Source organism: Cetorhinus maximus, chromosome 15, assembly GCF_964194155.1.
Source record: "Cetorhinus maximus chromosome 15, sCetMax3.hap1.1, whole genome shotgun sequence".
NCBI classification, from domain to species: Eukaryota; Metazoa; Chordata; class Chondrichthyes; order Lamniformes; family Cetorhinidae; genus Cetorhinus; species Cetorhinus maximus.
In genome coordinates this window covers 108,285,998-108,302,847 of record NC_135893.1, presented here as the reverse complement: position 1 = coordinate 108,302,847, position 16,850 = coordinate 108,285,998, and positions in this window count along the sequence as shown.

Genomic DNA, 16,850 nt, shown 5'->3' with positions numbered 1-16,850 from the left:
CATCTGCAAATTTGGAGATATTGCATTTAATTCCCTCATCTAAATCATTAATATACACTGTGAATAGCTAAGGTCCCAGCACCGATCCCTGCGGTACCCCACCAGTCACTGCCTGCCATTCGGAAAAAGACCCGTTTATTCCTACTCTTTGTTTCCTGTCTGCCAACCAGTTTTCTATCCATCTCAATACTCTACCCCCAATCCCATGCGCTTTAATTTTACACGCTAATCTCTTATGTGGGACTTTGTCGAAAGCCTTCTTAAAGTCCAAATAAACCACATCCATTGGCTCCCCCTCATCAACTCTACTAGTTACATCCTCGAAAAATTCCAGAATATTTGTCAAACATGATTTCCCTTTTGTAAATCCATGCTGACTCTGTCCGATTCTGACACTGTTTCCAAGTGCTCAGCTATTAAATCTTTTATAATGGACTCTAGAGTTTTCCCCACTACCGACGTCAGGCTGACTGGTCTATAATTCCCTGTTTTCTCTCTGCCTCCCTTTTTAAATAGTGGGGTTACATTAGCTACCCCTCAATCTGTAGGAACTGTTCCAGAGTCTATAGAATCTCGGAAGATGACCACCAATGCATCCACTATTTCTAAGCCACTTCCTTAAGTACTCTGGGATGTAGATTATCAGTCCCTGGGGATTTATTGGCCTTCAATCCCATCAATTTCCCCAGCACCATTTCCCTACTAACACTGATTTCTTTCAGTTCCTCCCTCTTACTAAACCCTGTGTGCCCCAACATTTCTGGTATGTCCCATTTGCTGCTGAGACCTGCAACCTAAACGCCTGTCTAACATCTTTGTGCACTCACACACTTACACTCCCTTATAAATATCACTTTGAGTGAATAAATACTGCCACTTACCCTGGCGGAGTGCATCAGATTGTTCATTCTTTTTCTGCACTCCTGGGTGGTTCTTTTGTGGGCCCCACGGGCACTACCCTCCACTGTGACTTCCGTCCAGACTGACTTGGTCAGTTGGGAGGGCACCATGCTGCCACCTCTGGGAAATGGGACCTCCCGCCTTTCCTGGACAGCCTGGAGGAGAACCTGCAGTGAGGCAACTGTGGGACTACACGTCTTCTCCATGACACTCTGATGGATTCAGAATCTGGAACCCCTGGCTGTCCGGGAGTCCTTTAAATGTGGTGTCAGGACCTTCAATCCCATGAGGTAAGGGTGACGGTGAGTTCCAGCCCACCCCCACCACAACATTCCCTGTGCCCCTCATGCATATATAATAAGCTGAAAAGCGCAAGATCGCATGTGTCTACTGGTTTGTGTCTGAATGTGTGTCTAAGTGAGACGTAGGTGTATGGAGACACATCTTTGTGCAATGTGGCTTGCTGAAGGCTTTCCACAGTCATGTGACCTCTGATGTCACCCATGGTGTATAACAGCTTCAGAGCAGAAGCCATTTCATGCATTGCTTGGAACATGGTGTTAGGAGAATGCAGCTGAAATTGAGTGGATTTTGATAGTTGTAAGTGAGCCAGCAGCTGTAAAAAGCAGCAGTGAATAGTTAAAACTTCAGTTTGCAACTTTGTACAGGATATTGGTCACTGGGTAAGTCAGTATGGCTTTGAATATCCCAGCACTGGCTCCTAGGAGATGAAGGCAGATTTGAAAGTAAATTAGAAATTCTTCCAGTCTCAATGGCAAAACTATGAAATTGCCATAGAGTTAAATAAGAAACTTGGACAAATAAGAGTAGCAACTCTATTATCAGTGCTGGGAAAAGCACGCTCCAAGCTTTATTGCAGCCTAGACCTCACTGAGGAGCAGAAAAGCCAGGCTTGTGAAAATTTGGAGACCTTAAGGACCCACTTTGAACCCTCAACTAATGTTACTTATGAATGCTACGGACTCAACACCAGAGCTCAGGAGGTTGGGGGGGGGGGTGGGGGATGGGGAGAATATTAATCCGTATATGACTGCATTGAGATGCCAAACTGAATCTTGTGAGTTTGGGCAACTGAAGGATGACCTGATCAGATTGTCTTAGGAACAAGAGAGCCCACCAGAAGAGCACGTTTTCTGAGAGAAGAGAGATTGAGGACAGAATCATCTGTGCCCTCTGGCAGCGGGCGTGATGGCAGGTGTGAGAGGGCAATATGGCAGGAAGGCCAAAAATTAGTTTCACGCCATCTTGAAACACGTTTGCAATCGTCCACTCTGCGCATCAATGGTGGGCTGTGTTTCCCGCTGCCGGACATCGGGAACTTCATTGTAGTACATCTGCATATTATTATAAGCCGAGTTCGCCGGAATCATCCCTCTGCGTCAAATTTACTGCCCATGTTGGCAGGAAAACATGCTGGTGCAGAACACCTCTTGACAAGTGTGACGTGCAGAACTCAGCATTCACCATCAAAGCCTTGCTCACATCGCAGACGTACAAAGAGCAGAAGATGCTGGAGTCCGACAGCAGCCAAGCCTTGGAGGGTCATGCATCACATGCTGGGTGGATTCTCATGAACATGACTCCAACGTGAGGCAGCTCACAGAAGGTGGAAAATCACTGCTTCAGGACTTCAGTGTCTTGGCCATGGTCGGCTATGGATGTACGTCGAGGGAGAGGAGAGGAAAATCCAGCTGTGAGTGGGAGAGGAAGGTCTGTCAAGGGGATGAGATTGGGAGGGGGGACAAAACTGTGAGCTGTTGAGGTTGAGAGGGGTGGAACAAAGGCGTCGGGGGGTGAGGTTGGGAAGGAAGGAGAAAGTATGGGGATGAGGGGTCTTGGGGAGAATATGGCAACTGGGGAGGTAGGTGTAAAGGAGGAGGAAGTCATAAGGGAAGGAGTCCAGAAGTGGGGTGGAGGCCAGAGCGGGGAAGGAATCTGGGGGTGGGGGGGTTGGGGGGGAGCGGAGAAAGGAGCCCAGTGGGTGGAAGAAGTCTGGGGGGAGGAAGGAGTCCAGTGGGATGGGGAGAAGTCCAGTGGGGGAAGGAGTAAGGGGTGGAGGAATAAGTAAGGGTGGACGAAGGAGTCAGGAAGGAGAAAGGGAAAGCAAGGAGTCTGAGGGGGAAGGAGTTATGAGGGACAAGGTGTAGGGCTGACATCCAGGTAAACGTGCAAGGGAGGGGTATGTGTAGTCGATGGCTGCCTCCCGGGGGAGCAAAATGAGGGTGGGCACGGTAGGAGGGAATGGTGAGAATGAGAGAGGGCAGAGTGAGCCGGTAGGGTGGGAGGGTGTGGGTGCAACAGTATCGGTAGAAGGGACAGGGACAGGGAGGGTGGTTGGTGGGGACTCAGAGGTAGAAATGGACCCTGGGGGTTGGAAGTGTTATGGCCACAGCAGATGTTAATTGCTGCGCAAACCAAATCCCAGAGGGAAACTTGCTTTACAGGCCATACCCTTTTCTTTTAATTCTTAAAATGAGAAGAATATGTACTGATCCCAGCAGCAAGAAGTCCAGTAACACTTTTGGGATTCTAAAAACTAAAAGTAAACGTTTTAAAAAAGTAGAAGTAATTTACTCTCTTCTATTTACCTATGGAACTCCTACAAGATGCAAACATGTTTCTTTTTACCTCTGACATCCCTTTGATATTCAAACAAACTCTGAATTTACTTAAAAATGTAAATGTTAGACCCAACCTATCTCATTACAAATGTACAAACCTAACGCCTCTCTCCTTTATGTCTTAAACCTCCCAGGCAACCTGCCATCTAGTAATCTTTCCTTAGTTTAATTAAATCATTTACACAAACAGACACACAACCTTCTTCACAGAATAACACGATATGCCCCAAAAGTAGTTTTTTTAAAAAGTAACATGCATTCTCACAGGAGGAGGAGGTCAGGGAGGTTATTGTGGTGGGTGGAAGTAAGAAATAACAAGGGGAAGAAGACACTGGTGGGAGTAGTCTATAGGCCCCCTAACAGTAGCTATGCTGTAGGACAGAGAATAAATCAGGAGATAATGAGGGCATGTAAAAAAGGCAGCACATTAATCATGGGTGACTTGAATCTTCATGTAGATTGGGAAAATCAAATTGGCAGAGATAGCCACAAGCAAGTATTCATAGAGTGTATTTAGGAGTTTTCTAGAACAATATATTGTGGATCCAACCAGGGATCAGGCTATTTTGGATCTGATAATGTGTAATGAGGCAGGTTTAATATATGATCTCAGAGTAAAAGATCCCCTTGGAAACAGTGACCATAACATAGTGGAATTTAGTATTCCACTTGAGAGTGAGAAACTTAGTTCGGAAACAACTGTGCTAAACATAAATAAGGGTAATTACAAATGAATGAGAGCAGAGTTGGCTGGCGTGGACTGGGAAAGGAGTTTAGCAGAAAAGACGGCTGATGAACAATGGCAGACGTGTAAGAAAATACACGTCTTGACTCACAACAAAGATATTATCCCATTGATGAATAAGAATGTTAGGAAGGTGATAAACCAACTATGGTTAACCAAGGAAGTTAAGGATAGTATCAAAGTGAAAGAAAAAACATAAAATGTGGCAAAGGTTAGTGGTAAGCCAGAGGATTGGGAAAGTTAAAAACCAACAGAAGATGACCAAAAAATAATAAAGAGGGAGAAAATAAACTTTGAGGGTAAACTAGCAAGTAATATAAAAACAGACAGTAAGAACTTCTTTAAATATATAAAAAGGAAGAGAGAGGCCAAAATTGATATAGGCCCCTTAGAGAATGAGGCTGGGGAAATAATAATGGGGAACTGGGAAACAGCAGAGGAGTTAAATAAATACTTTGTATCAGTTTTCACGGTAGAAGATACTAATAGTATTCCAAAAATACTAAATAAACATGGGGCAAAAGAGGGGACAGGAAATAAATACAATAACTATCACTAGAGAAAAAGTATGAGGGAAACTAATGGGGCTAAAGGCCAATAAGTCACCTGGACATGATGGGTTGCATCCTAGGATATTAAAGGAAATAGCTGCAGAGATAGTGGATGCACTGGTAGTAATCTTCCAAGAACCCTTAGTTTCTGGAGAAGTCCCAGAGCATGGGAAAACTGCCAATGTAACACTCTTATTCAAAAGGAAGTGATACAAAATACAGGGCAACTATTGGCCAGTTAGCTTCACATCTGTCATTGGGAAAATGTTGGAGACTATTATAAAGAACAAAGAACAAAGAGAAGTACAGCACAGGAACAGGCCCTTCGGCCCTCCAAGCCTGCGCCGATCATATTGCCCGTCAACTAAAACATTTTGCAATTCCGGGGTCCGTATCCCTCTATTCCCATCCTATTCATGTATTTGTCAAGCTGCCTCTTAAACACCACTATCGTACCTGCTTCCACCACCTCCTCTGGCAGCGAATTCCAGACACTCACTACCCTCTGCGTAAAAAACTTGCCCCGCACATCTCCTCTATAGTTTTCTCCTCTCACCTTAAATCTATGTCCCCTAGTAATTGACTCTTCCACCCTGGGAAAAATCTTCCGACTATCTACTCTGTCCATTCCACTCATAATTTTGTAAACTTCTATCAAGTTGCCCCTCAATCTCCGTCGCTCTAGTGAGAACAATCCGAGTTTCTCCAACCTCTCCTCATAGCTAATAACCTCCAGACCAGGCAGCATCCTGGTAAACCTCCTCTGCACCCTCTCCAATGCCTCCAAATCCTTCTGGTAATGTGGCGACCAGAATTGCACACAATATTCCAAGTGTGGCCTAACCAAGGTTCTATACAGCTGCAGCATGACTTCCCAGCTTTTATACTCAATACCCCTGCCAATGAAGGCAAGCATGCCATATGCCTTCCTGACTACCTTATCCACCTGCTTTGCCACTTTCAGTGACCTGTGGACCTGTACACCCAGATCCCTCTGCCCATCAATGCACTTAAGGGTTCTGCCATTTACTGTATAATTCCTGCCTGTATTAAACCTTCCAAAATGCATTACTTCGCACTTGTCCGGATTAAACTCCATCTGCCATTTCTCCGCCCAAGTCTCCAACCGATATATATCCCGTTGTATCCTTTGACAATCTTCTTCACTATCTGCAACTCCTCCAACCTTAGTGTCATCTGCAAACTTACTAATTGGCCCAGTTATATTTTCCTCCAAATCATTTATGTATACTACAAACAGCAAAGGTCCCAGCACTGATCCCTGCAGAACTCCACTAGTCACAGCTCTCCATTCAGAAAAGCACCTTTCCACTGCTACCCTCTGTCTTCTATGACCAAGCCAATTCTGTATCCATCTTGCCAGCTCACCTCTGAACCCATGTAACTTTACCTTCTGTACCAGTCTGCCATGAAGGACCTTGTCAAAGGCCTTACTGAAATCCATGTAGATAACATCCACTGCCCTTCCGTCATCGATCATCTTTGTCACTTCCTCGAAAAACTTGATCAAGTTAGTGAGACACGACCTCCCCTTCACAAAACCATGCTGCCTCTCACTAATACGCCCATTTGCTTCCAAATGGTAGTAAATCCTGTCACAAAGAATCTTCTCCGATAATTTCCCTACCACTGACATAAGGTTCACTGGCCTGTAATCCTGGATTATCCCTGCTACCCTTCTTAAACAATGGAACAACATTGGCCATTCTCCAGTCCTCTGGGACCTGACCTGTAGCCAGTGAGGATACAAAGATTTCTGCCAAGGCCCCAGCAATCTCCTCCCTTGCCTCCCTCAGTACTCTGAGGTAGATCCCATCTGGCCCTGGGGACTTAACCACCTTAATATTCTTCAAGATGCCTAACACCTCTTTTTTGATCTCAACATGATCCAGGCTGTCTACACACTCTTCCCTAGACAAATCCACCGCTAAGTCCTTCTCTTTGGTGAATACTGATGAGAAGTATTCATTTAGTATCTCTCCCATTTCTTCTGGCTCCACACACAGATTCCCACCTCTGTCCCTGAGTGGGCCTACCCTTTCCCTGGCTAACCTCTTGCTTTTTACAGATGTACAAAAGGCCTTGGGATTTTCCTTAATCCTGGTTGCCAGTGACTTTTCATGACCCCTGTTAGCCCTCCTGACTCCTTGCTTAAGTTTCTTCCTACTTTCTTTATATTCTCCACGGGCTTCATCTGTTCCCAGCCTTCTAGCCCTTACGAATGCTTCCCTTTTCTTTTTGACTAATCTCACAATATCCTTCATTATGCAAGGTTCCTGAAACTTGCCATGCTTATCCTTCATCCTAGCAGGAACATGCTGGCCCTGAATTCTTATCAACTGACGTTTGAAAGCCCCCCACATGTCAGTTGTTGATTTGCCCTCAAACATCCGCCTCCAGTCTAGATTCCTCAGTTCCTGCCTAATATTGTTATAATTAGCCTTCCCCCAATTAAGCACCTTAACCCGAGGACTCCTGTTATCCTTATCCACCAGTACCTTGAAACTTACTGAATTATGGTCACTTTTCCCGAAATGCTCCCCTACTGAAACTTCGACCACCTGGCCGGGTTCATTCCCTAATACCAGGTCCAGTATTGCCCCTTCCCTAGTTGGACTATCTACATATTGTCTCAGGAAGCCCTCCTGGATACACCTTACAAATTCTGCACCATCCAAACCCCGAGCACTAAGTGATTCCCAGTCAATATAGGGAAAGTTAAAATCACTCACCACAACAATCGTATTGCTTTTACATCTTTCCAAAATCTGCCTACATAACTGTTCCTCAATCTCCCATCGGCAATTGGGAGGCCTATAGTAAACCCCCAATATTGCACCCTTCCTATTCCGGAGCTCTACCCATATTGCCTCGCTGCATGAGCCCACCGAGGTGTCCTCCTGTCGTACAGCTGTGATATTCCCCTTAACCAGCAGTGCAACTCCCCCACCTCTTCTACATCCCTCTCTATCCTGCCTGAAACATCTAAATCCTGGAACGTTTATCTGCCAATCCTGTCCATCCTTCAACCAAGTCTCTGTAATAGCAATAACATCATAGTCCCAAGTACTAACCCAAGCTCTAAGCTCATCTGCCTTGCCTGTTATACTTCTCACATTGAAACAAATGCATTTCAAACCCCCAGTCCCACTGTGTTCAGTAATTTCTCCCTGCCTGCCCTTCCTCTTAGTCCTACTGGCCATATTCACTGGTTCCCAGTCCTTTATTTCACGTGCTGACCTATTGCTCTGGTTCCCACCCCCCCTGCCATACTAGTTTAAACCCTCCCGAGTGACACAAGCAAACCTCGCAGCCAGGATATTGGTGCCCCTCCAGTTTAGATGCAACCCGTCCTTCTTGTACAGGTCCCACCTGCCCCGGAAGAGATCCCACTGATCCTGATATCGGAAACCCTCCCTCCTACACCATCTGTTCAGCCACGTGTTCAGCTGCACTATCTTCCTATTTCTAGCCTCACTGGCACGTGGCACAGGGAGTAATCCTGAGATTACAATCCTAGAGGTCCTGTTTTTTAACTTTCTGCCTAACTCCCTGAACTCCCGCTGCAGGACCTCGTCACCCTTCCTGCCTATGTCGTTAGTACCAATGTGTACCACGACCTCTGGCTGTTCTCCCTCCCCCTTCAGAATGTCCCGTACCCGATCAGAGACATCCTGGACCCTGGCACCAGGGAGGCAACATAACATCCTGGTGTCTCTTTCACGACCACAGAAGTGCCTATCTGAGCCCCTGACTATAGAGTCCCCTATGACAATTGTTCTTCTGTGCTTTGACCCCCCTGCTGAACAACAGAGCCTGCCGTGGTGCCACTGCTCTGGCTACTGCTGTTGTTTTCCCCTGATAGGCCATCCCCCCCCAACAGCATCCAAAACTGTATACCTGTTAGAGAGGGGAACAGCCACAGGGGATTTCTGCACTGACTGCCTGCCCCTTCTAGCGGTCACCCATCTATCTGTCTGTACCGTGGGTGTGACCACGTCTGTAAAACTCCTGTCTATGACGCTTTCCGCCACCTGAATGCTCCTAAGTGCATCCAACTGCTGCTCAAACCGATCCATGCGGGTCTGTGAGGAGCTGCAATTGGGGACACTTCCTGCAGATGTAGTTGTCCGGGACAGTTTAAGTGTCACAGATTTCCCACATCCCACAGGTGAAGCACTTCACCCCAGCAACTGCCATTTCTAGAACTATTTAATAAATTAATTTAAATCTAATAACTGCTTATTGATCCTTATAAACTATATGTTCCCTAGGGCTAGATTTCTACTATAAATGTTAAATTCTAAGAACATTAATCCCCTGATTCTGGTCTAAATACCCTCTACTTATTAATTAAGTGATTAATTTATTTGGTTTAATTAGTTTAACAATGTTTTATTTTCAAATTCAGTGTAGATTCCCTACCAGCCAATCAGGTCACAGATTTACCCTGACGCCACTTTTAATTTTTTTTTTAAGACCCGAGGTCCGCGAATCCCCGAGGTAAGGTTTTTATACTCACCACTCTGGAACTCCACCCTCCGACTCTGCTCCCTGGAACTAGGCTGCGAATCCCCGAGGTAAGGTTTTTATACTCACCACTGTGGAACTCCGCCCTCCGACTCTGCTCCCTGGAACTAGGCCACGAATCCCCGAGGTAAGGTTTTTATACTCACTGCTCTGGAACTCCACCCTCCGACTCTGCTCCCTGGAACTCGGCCGCGAATCCCCGAGGTAAGGTTTTTATACTCACCGCTCTGGAACTCCGCCCTCCGACTCTGCTCCCTGGAACTAGCCCGCGAATCCCCGAGGTAAGGTTTTTATACTCACCGCTCTGGAACTCCGCCCTCCGACTCTGCTCCCTGGAACTAGCCCGCGAATCCCCGAGGTAAGGTTTTTATACTCACCTCTCTGGAACTCCACCCTCCGACTCTGCTCCCTGGAGGATGTAATAGCAGAGCATTTAGAAATGCATAATCTAATATGCATATAAAAATGCTTTTATATAAGGCACTAGTTAGACCACACCTAGAATATTGTGAACAGTTTTGGTCCCCTTATCTAAAGAAAGATATACTAGCATTGGGGGCAGTCCGGAGAAGGTTCACTAGGTTGATCCCGGGGATGTATGGATTTTCATATGAGGAGAGGTTAAGTAGGTTGGGCCTGTATTCATTGGAGTTTAGAAGAATGAGAGGCGACCTTATCGAAACATATAAGATTCTTAGGAGGCTTGACAGGATAGATGCTATTTCCCCTTATGGGACAGTCTAGGACCAGAGGGCATAATCTCAGAGTAGGGGGCACCCATTTAAGACAGAGATGAGGAATTTTGTCTCCCTGAGGGTAGTGAATCTATGGATTTCTTTACCGCAGAGGGCTGTAGAGACTGGGTCGTTAAATATATTCAAGGCTGAGATAGACAGATTTTTAATCAGTAAGGGAATCAAGGGCTATGGGGAAAAGGCAGGAAAGTGGAGTTGAGGATTATCAGATCAACCATGATCTCATTGAATGGTAGAGCAGACTCAATGGGCCGAATGGCCTACTTCTGCTCTGACGTCTTATGGTCCTGTGGTCTTATAGATGGGGCTGGGATTTCAGGAAGGTAGGGAATGTGGTAGGTGATGCTGGGGAGGTGGAAGGTGATAATGGGGGTCAACACTTTTGGGAGAGAGGACATGGGTGACTGGGGGAGAGGAGAGGATGGGGGAGTTAAAGAAGAACATTACACGCACCACACTTGTAAATCCGAAAGCGAGAGGAGGCTCATGGTAGGCGGGAACAGGTGCTGCAGGGGAGTGTGATCAGTGGGTGGGTAGGGATGCAGGTTGGCTCAGATGGACAACTGAAAGAGAACCCGAGCAGGCAGCATTGAAAATGCTCAGGGCATTGAAATGAGTGTGATGGAGGAAGGCTCTGCATGTGTGGGAGAGGCTTGCACGAAGCTCTGAAAGGCCCTGCCACACACACACGTCTCCCTCCAGAATCACGCGTGGGCTGGCTGCATACAGCTGAACTGCTAGTGGCAGTTGCCGTAGGACGACTTGCGAAGTCTGTCAATGAAGCTGAAAGGCACCATTACACAATATTCAGTGAAGGTGAATATATTTTCAAATTATGTAGTGACAAAATGATGCAACCAGTTGTGCTCTGCCTGTCCTCCTGTGGGCCAGCTGCTCCCTCTGCAGTGACAGAGGACGAGGTTGAGGGGGTCACAGGCAAAGGGGACTCAGAGAAATAGGACAGCCTCTGAGATTCTTGAGTAGATGACCTAAGGGTATCCAGCCATCGCTCTTCCTCCCTTCAGGTGCCCAAGGGCCCTGACCTGATTCCTTCAGGGGAAGCAGCACCTGGAGGGATGTCGAGGTGCCCCATTTCCCTCTTGAATTGTCATTGCAGGAACTCAGCTATGGCTACCTCAATGGAGTGCAGGTCTGTGCGCATCTCTGCGTTCTGCTGGACTAGAATCTCCATGGCATCTACCATCCTTCCATCATTAAGAGGTGCACAATCAGTCAGTGGAGAGTTTGGCCTGAGTGAGACAGAGGCCGAGTGGGTATATTTGGGAATTTGGTTCAAAGTGGGAATTTGGTGCAGGGGGAAAGAGGTGCTTTAGGTAAAGTTTACTGCAAGAAGTGTGACTTAGAATAGATTGCTGGGAGTTGGGTAATTAAGGGTAGGAAGGGAAAGAGGTGCTCTTTTGCCTTCTGCTTTCTAACTTTCTCAGCCTTCAGGAAGTGTTCGTACTCTGCTACAGGAGAAGAAGCTAGTTATTTGGTGAGTATCTGGTAAATGACTAAGGTTTATTCTATTCCTAAGGTTCACAATAGCCTAGCAACTGGTGGTAAAAGCAAAAGTAAAGTATATAATTGGATAAAATAATTAAATAGTTAATTAGAACACATTACAGATGTCAGGACAGATAATGTGTCACAGCTGCAGCATGTGGGAGCTCCTGGGGGCCAGTTTGATCCAGGCCAAACATGTCTGCAGCAGTGTGAAGTTTGAGCAGCTTCAGCTCAGAGTTTGTCAGCCAGAGGATGAACTACAGACACTGCGACACATCAGGGAGGGAGAAAGTTACCTGGATCCTTTGTACCAGGAGGCACAGAATCAGAATCACACAGTGCAGAAGAGGCCATTCGGCCCATCGGGTCTGCACCGACACGTGAGAAACACCTGACCTACCTACCTAACCCCATTTACCAGCACTTGGCCCATAGCCTTGAATGTCACATCTTTTAGAACAGGGTCTTCTAATTTGGTCAATGGTCAGGGATAGGAGACTATGACTGCAAGTGAAGCAAGTAAGGGGACTCAGAGGGCAGGCGCGCAGGATCCTCAGCCATTACAGTTGTCCAACAGGTTTGAGGTTTTTTCAGCTTGTTTGGGTGAGAGTGGGGGCTGCAGGGTGGATGAGCAAACTGACCATGGCACCATGGCACAGGAAGCCACTCAAGTGGAGGGAGCAAAAAGGAATGTAATTGTAGTATGGGGATAGTGTAGTCAGAGGGAATGACACCATTCTCTGCAGCAAAGAGCGAGTCCAAAGAGCATGTTGCCTGCCTGGTGCCAGGGTGTGGGACATCTGCTCGGGGCTAGAGAGGAACTTGCAGTGGGAGGAGCAGGACCCAATCATTGTGGTCCATCTGGCTACCAATTACATAGGCAGGACAAAGAAGGATGGTCTGCATAGTCAGTATGAGGACCTAGGCACCAAATTAAAAAGCAGAACATCAAAGGTCATAATCTCTGGATTATTACCTGAGCCACGTGCAAATTGGCATAAAACAAATCAGATTAGAGAGAGAAATGTGTAGCCCATAGGCTGGTGTGGGAGAAGCGTGTTCCAGTTCGTGGAGCACTGGCACCAGTACTGAGGAAAGTGGGATCTGTCCCGTTGGGACGGCCTACACTTGAACTTCGTTGGGACTGGTGTTCTTGTGAACCGCTTAACTAGGGGAGTAGAGAGAGTTTTAATCTAAATAATGGGGGCAAAGGTACAAACTTGGGAAGATGTGGTAAGTCAAAGGCCAGAGACAAAAAAGAAAAAAGGTAATATTATGGGAAATGAAAAACAGACAATGACAGGAAGGGATAGAGAATACAAAACTAACAGTAAATCAAGAGATGACACTGGAGGTTATAAAAACAATAAAAGGATAAAACTATAAGCTCCGTATCTGAATGCATGTAGCATTCGAAACAAAACAGATGAACTGGGAACACATAGAAAGAAATAGTAATGATTTGATAGCCATTACGGAGACATGGCTGCAGGAGGACAAGGATTGGGACCTGAATATTGAAAGGTACAGGATATTTAGGAAGGACAGGAAGTGAGGAAAAGGTGGAGGGGTGGCTCTGTTAGTTAATGATGGTATTAGCACAATAGAGAGGGATGACCTAAGTTCAGGAAACTAGGATTTGGAAGCAAGTTGGGTAGAGATGAGAAATGGTAAGGGCAAGAAGCCATTTGTGCTAGTTGTGTATATGTCCACTACCAGTAACCACATGGTAGGGTTGAGCATAAATGAAGAAATGTCAGAAAGGTACAGTGAAAATCATGGGAGATTTTAATTTACATATAGACTGGAAAAGTCAAATGGGCAAAGATAGCTGAGGTGAGGAGTACATTGAATGTTTTCCGGATAGTTTCTTACAACAGCATGTCTGGAGCTAACCAGAGAGCAGGCTATACTAGACTTGGCATTATGCAATAAGATGGGAGTAATTAATGATCGTATAGTGAAGGTGCCCCTAGGTAGCAGCGACCATAGTATGATTGAATTTTACATTCAGTTTGAGGGAGAGAGGAGTGGGCCTGAAGCTAAGTTTTTGAACTTAAATAAGGGCAATTATGAGGGCATGAAAGCTGAGCTGGCTAAAGTGAATTGGAAAATTAGGTTAAGGGATAGGTCAATAGAGATGCAGTGGCTAATATTTAAGAAGGTATTTGACCATGCACAAAATAGATACATTCCAATGAGTAAGAAAGAGTCTAAGGGATGGACACACCATCCGTGGTTAATTAGAAAGGTAAAGATAGTATCAAACTTAATGAAAAAGCATATAATTGTACAAAGACAGCTGGCAGGTAGGAAGATTGGACAGAGCATAAGGAACAGCAAAGAATGATTAAAAGACAAATAAGGAGGGGAAATTAGAGTATGGGCAAAGCTAGCCAGAAATATAAAAAACAGATAATAATAGTTTTTATAAATATTTAAAAAAGAAAAAAGTTAACTACAGTGTGCTTGCATGTGAACGGAGAGAGACCTCATCCTGAGTGAGACACAGCCAGAGTGAGTGTGGGTATTGGCAGTTTGGTGCACAGTAGGAATTGAAGCGGTAAGTCTTTCTCTTTAATTTCTCTTTAATTTTTGTAAGTTCAATAGTCTAGTTAAAAGGTTGGTAAGGTAGTTGACTCAGCTGACTATGTGACAGTTAACTGTCAATCACCTGAAGCATGATTGGGCCTGAATAGGTGTTGATTACTATTTGAAGCTTTACTAGTGTGAATCATCTCAGCTCACTTCAGCTCTATTTAAGAAAGGGACTATTTAGAAGCACGCTACAGTGTGCTTTCACATGAACAGAGAAGAGACCTCACCCTGAGTGAGACACAGCCAGAGTGAGTGTGGGTATTGGCAGTTTGGTGCATAGTGGGAATTCAGTGCATTGGGGAAGAGGTGCTCTTTGCATTTTTTCTTTGCTATCCAACTTCTTAAATCTTCAGAGAGTGGTCTTGCCCTGCTGCAGCAGTAGAGGCTACAAGGGAAAGGAATGACTGGTAAGTAGTGGGTAAGGCCGGGTAAGTACTTACTACTTTTATCGCTTATAGTTTCAAGTCTTTTTGTGGTTTATAGTTTGTATATTCTGTAGTAACGAGGATCAGGAAAGAAGGTCCCCAGAGTAATTGATTTAAAAGTTTTAATTTAAAGGGATAAGTCATGGCAGGAGAGCTCAAAGCCATGGTGTGCTCCTTGTGCTCCTCGTGGGAAGCCGGGAACATTTCCAGTGCCTGGGGCCAGCATGTGTGCAGGAAGTGTGTCCAGCTGCAGCTCCTGGAAGCTCGGGTTTCAGAGCTGGAACGGCGGCTGGGGACACTGTGGAGCATCCACAAGTCTGAGAGCATCATGGATAGCACGTTTAGAGAGGTGATCACACCACAGCTGAAGGGACTTGAGGAAGAAAGGGAATGGATAACCACCAGGCAGTCCAGGAGAAACAGGCAGGTAGTTTTGGAGTCCCCTGGTGTCCCGCTTGCAAATTGGTATTCCATTCTGGAAGCTGATGAGGGCGCTGGTTCCTCCAGGGAGTGCAGACAGAGCCAAGCTTCTGGCACCACAAGCAGACTGTCTGTACAGGAGGGGAGGAAGAGAGGAAGATCAATAGTAATAGGGGATTCTATAGTCAAAGGAACAGATAGACGCTACTGTGGCCATCAACGTGACTCCAGAATGGTGTGTTGCCTGCCTGGTGCCAGGGTCCGGGATGTCACTGAACAGCTGCAGGGCATCCTGAAGGGGGAGGGTGATAAGGCAGAGGTCATGGTACATGTTGGTACAATGACATAGGTAGAAAGTGGGATATGGTCTTGCATCAAGAATTCAGGGAGTGAGGCAGTAGACTAAAAAGCATGACCTCTCTGGTTGTAATCTCTGGATTACTTCCAGTGCCACGTGCTAGCGAGCTCAGAAATAGGAGAATAGCGCAGATGAATATGTGCCTTAAGAGTTGGTGCAGGAGGGAGGGTTTTAGGTTCCTGGATCACTGGGACCGTTTCTGGGGAAGGTGGGACCTGTACAAGTGGGACGGTCTACATCTGAACCAGAGCAGGACTAACATCCTTGCTAGTACTCTTGGGAGGAGTTTAAACTAATTCGGCAGGGGGAGGGGACACAGAATGTTATCAGAATAGGGACACATCATAATACAGTAAAACAATCAAGTCAGAGGGAGTAGAGCTGCACTAAGTTTCAAGGGAGTAAGGCAAGGCTGGATGGCCTCTACTTTAATGCCAGGAATATTACAGGTAAAACGGATTAGTTAAGAGTGAGGATTGACATGTGCAATTGTGATATAGTAGACATCACTGAGACATGGTTGAGGGAGGGACAGGATTGGCAGCTCAACATTCCAGGATATAGAATCTTCAGGCGAGACAGGGGAGGGGGTAAAATAAGAGGAGGCGTTGCATTATTAGTTCAGGAGTCAGTTACTGCAGTAAGGAGAGATGATATCTTGGAGGGGGCATTGAATGAGTCTTTGTGGGTAGAGCTTTGGAATAAAAAGACGGCTACATTGTTAGGTGTTTATTATAGACCCCCAGATAGTCAGCAAGAAATTGAGGAGCAAATATGTGCACAATTTGCAGAGGTGTGTAAAAACAATAACAATAGGGTAATTATATTAGGTGATTTCAACTTTTCCAACATTAATTGGGATAGACATAGTGTTAAGGGCTTGGATGGAGTGGATTTCTTGAAATGTGCACATGTGAACATTTTAGGTGAATATGTAGAGGGCCCAACAAGGTACCGGGAAGTGTGAGACCTAATTCTGGGGATTGAAACCAGACAGGTGTCTAAGGTGGTGGTGGGGGAGCATTTTAGCGATAGCGACCACAACATGGTACAATTTAAGCTTGTTATGGAAAAAGAAATAGACAAGTGGCAAAAAAAATGTTTTGGATTGGGGGAGAGTGGATTTTAGTAAAATAAGGCAGGACCTTGCCAAGGTAGACTGGGAAGAGTTACTTGTGGGGAAATCTGCAGAGGAGTAGTGGGGGGTGTTCAAAAAAGGAATGGAGAGGGTATAGGCTCAACATTTTCCCTCTAGCGTGATAGGAAGGAGTAACAAGCCCAGAGAACCATGGATGACCAGAGATATTCAGGTTATGATGAGAAGGAAAGAGAGGCTTTTAGCAGGTACAAGGGATGCAAATCAGCGGAGGCATTAGTGGAGTACAGACAGTGCAGGGTG